A 3,715-nucleotide genomic window follows, 5' to 3' on the forward strand; every position below is an offset into this window, starting at 1 on the left:
GCCGGACGTCCATCGTGGGGCCGACCCGCGTGCCCAGCGAGAGGGGCGAGGAGGTGCCTCCGCCTCGCCGTGGGTGCGGTGCTGGCCGTGGCTCCCGTTAGCTCCCGTTCGTCAGGTTCATGACGTGTCTCCCGGTACCCAGGGCATTAGTGGGTTTCGAATCTGAAATCGGTTCCCGCATCTGCCAGCGCGATCTCGCGAATTCTCCCCTCGAGTTCCTCACGGTAAGGAGGCGCGGTGCGTGTTTTCTGGGTGACCGCGGCTCCGTTTGGGCGGTCGATTCGGTCCGCGGGCGGCCCAGTTGGGATGCTGGTGCCCGGAGTCCGCGGCTGACCTCGGCCCGCCTGCGGAATGGATGCAGCGGCTTCCGTCTGCCTCGTGCTTTGGGACGGCTGGACCGAGGTGGCGGCTCTTGACGGTGGAGCCGGGGCTGGGGCCTTTGGCCAGGGTGCCTCAGCCACTCTCCTTTCAGTCCTGCTGGCTGCTCGAGCACCTCGCGGGCAGATGAGGGAGGGACAGCAGCGTGAGTGTCTGTCGCAGAGGAGCACTGGCCTGGCGGCCAGCAGACGGGTTCGGCCTCGGGCGCTTGGCCCCCACCCCGGTGGGCCACTCCCTGAGCTGCAGGATCTTGGGGACGCCCGGGGGCTCTGTGACCCCATGGTGCTCATCGCATTAGAAAGTCCTGGCTCCCTGCCACCGCCCTTGAGTGGCACGCGGTGCCTGGCACATGGCTGGCACCCCCGCGGGGGCAAGCGCAGACTGCGGAGGCCGACTGCGCCCTGCACGCCCCTCTCATCCTCTGCCTCTCTGGCTGGACCCCAGCGGTCAGTGTCCCGCATCGAAGCTCCTCAAAGTGGCCTCCAGTCGGCCTGCAGAGGGCCCGACGCTCAGCGTCACAGCCTGTGTCCCCCAGAATGCGGGGAACCGCTGGCTCTCACCAGCCCAGGTCGGCACCGCGCGGATTAAGCACACACGAGCCGCGCCGAGCGCCCGTCCGGGTGCTCGTCCACAGGTGAGGGGACAGGCCCAGAGGGCTGAAGTGACTTCCCCAGGGCCACCAGCAGAGACTGATGGGGCAGAGCCGAGCCACGCTCCAGCCCTTGGGATCCTCCGCTGCTCCCCAGGCCTGGCCGGCCGAGAGTCCCCGAGAGGAGCAGCGGCGCCCCCCGCCTTGCCTGGGAGGGGCGGCAAGTCCCACAGACCTCGTCCTGCGGGTGAGTGAGGGCCAGGGAAGTGGACACCCTCCCAAGCCACCAAAGCACCAAGTTCCTGCAGACACCAGCAGTCCTTCGGGGCCACCACACAGAGGACAGGAGACAATGGGCGTGGTCTCAGGCCCCTGACTGCCCCGCCCCCGTCATGCAGGGAGGAGGGAGTGGGGAGGGACGAGGGGCGCACACCGAGGAGATCCGTGTCGGGGCGGCCGTGTGGGGGTCGTGTTCTCACGCCACTGCCACGTCCCTCCCAAAAGCTGAGCGACGCCGGCCTTCGACCTCGGGGAGAGGCCTCATCCAGACCCCCATGACACGGCCAGCAGCCGCTCATGTACCCCCGACACGGCCACGCTTCCAGGCGATCTCGGGGCCCGGCCCTCGGCCAGCACAGCGGGTTCCCGTGGGCCTCGGCTCTGCTGGGGGACTAGGGAGGGTGCCGGCAGGTCCGCGGGGCGTCTGCTCCCCACCGTGAGCTCACCCGAATCTTCAGTGCCACAGCCGCACTGAGGGCGGGGGGCCAGCATATGCTTGTCACCCTCCTCAGGCCACATTCCAAGGTGGGGCCGGCCTCTGGACTCCTGGTGCCCGTCCTTCCCCGTGTCCCCCTGAAGCAAGCAGGGGTCCCACCCTCAGCTTTCCCACGGCCTCACCAAGTCTGTGCCTTGGGGTCAGAAGAGAAAACCCAAATAGCTCAAGATGGGGGGCAGCCGTGCCTGGGGGGCCGGCGGGCTCTTGGAGTTCTGCCCCAATGGGCAGAACCAAGAAAACACCGCCCCTACCTCCGGCTGTGCGGCGCCCCGCCTGCCCCGCCTGCCGGCCCCTCCCGCGGCCCAGCCAGCTTGTGACTAAGGAAAAACACGCAGCCACGCTGATGCAATTAGGAAAATGTTATTTTTCAAATGCTGCCAGATTTCTGGGGTTGAACCTGTGACCTGGGAAAACAGCTTTGGCCTGGGACGGCCCTTGAGCCCCTCCCGACAGCTGTGAGCTGCTGGTCCCAGGGGCCAGGGGGATGGAGCCGGCCCTGGCTGGGGGCTCCGGGATTGTGCCTGCTCTTCCCGGCTTGAGGAAAGGGGGTGTTTGTAGCTCCTGCCACCTGCGTGGACCCCATGCTCCAGGTGAGTGGCCCTTGCTCCCAGTCTCAGCGGCCGGCTTTCCGATTTCCAGCTCAGGTGCCGAGTGTGGTCAGCAGACTCCTGCACCTGTCCGGAGGCCGAGCCAGCTCCTCCCAATCCCTGCTGCCGTCCAGCCGGCCACACAACCTAGGAGGACGGGCCCGACAGGACGGAGCGTCCCCTCTCCCCCAGCCCGTGCCGCCCGTCTCCTGGGTCACCCACACTGAGGGGTCACAGCTGACGTGCTGCCCTCCTGGAGGAGCTGGGCGAGGGGGACGCTGAGCCCAGCGGGCGAGGCTGCCGGGGGAGCCTGCCTCCTCCTCACCGGCCAGGCTGTCTGAGGGGCAGCACGGAGGGGTGGGTGGCGTGGGGCTGGGCTCGCCTGGACGGTCAGGCAACGCCAGAGGACCAGGAGCCCGGGGCACTGGTCGGGGTCAGGAGCACTGGGGTCTGACTCAAGTCTCCCACTCACGCCGATGGCCCGGGCTTCCGTTTGCCCATCAGTGCCGTGGAGACGATGTCCCCACTGCATCCAGTTAACAGGTGCGCAGCTGCTCTGCTGGGTCGAGTACCGCTGCCCTGTGACGGGAATAGGGGGTGGCGAGCGACGGTCTGACTCGGAGGGCGGGGAGGCTTTGGTGCCGATGCCCAGAGGGCTTTGGGTCTGCACCCCATGAGGCTGGGAACCGGGGGCTTTTCTTACTCTGCTGGCCCCTGCCTCCACCTGCCGTGTGTGAGTAACTGCACCCCAAACTCACTTTGACATGGGAATGGGGGCAAGAAAGGCGTGGGAGCCCCAGAAGACAATGCTGGGACCCCAAAAGGCTGCAGATCACCAAGGACCCTCCTGGTTTACCTGGGCTGGCCCCCTGCTCCAGAACCTCCAGGTCTCCTTGACCTAGGTGATTGGGGCAGGGGTCTCTGTGCTCCCAGAGTCTTAGCGACAGTGGCGAGGGCAGCTCTGGGCCCAGAGGGACCCCACCCTGCCCACCGACACCGCCCCCAATGCTCCGTTCCAACCTGGGCTGCGTGGCCCCAGAGAAGGCCCCCCCCTTGAGTCTCCTGGCAGCCTGAGGGTCTGAGAGGGGTGTGGGGGGCAGAGGTGGGTGTTCTGGGACCTGAAGAAGGCTGAGCAGTCAGCCTTGGCGAAGCCCGGGAGGGGAAGCTGGGGGGGCTGGCACCGCCTTGGCGGGGGCAGCGTTGGTGTGAGTGCTGCCCCTGAGCTGGTGATGGCCAGCCCTGGAGGCCCCCTGGCGTGAGCAGGGCAGGTGCAGCGGCTCCGCAGCCAGCGAGGTGGCAGCGAGGGGCCGCACTGTTTGGCTGGCTTGCGGTGGAAGGAGCAGAGGCGAGCGGGAAGAGGGGGGCTGCGCGGGGGCTGGAGGGCCA

The 3,715-nt window shown here is 67.8% G+C and overlaps 1 protein-coding gene across 1 annotated transcript in view; it reads left to right on the forward strand.

Moving 5' to 3' along the window:
• Positions 1-3,715, forward strand: part of KCNT1 (potassium sodium-activated channel subfamily T member 1) — a 59,102-nt gene that overhangs the window by 5,595 nt on the left and 49,792 nt on the right.

Source organism: Pteropus alecto, unplaced genomic scaffold (genome assembly GCF_000325575.1).
Source record: "Pteropus alecto unplaced genomic scaffold, ASM32557v1 scaffold67, whole genome shotgun sequence".
NCBI classification, from domain to species: domain Eukaryota; kingdom Metazoa; phylum Chordata; class Mammalia; order Chiroptera; family Pteropodidae; genus Pteropus; species Pteropus alecto.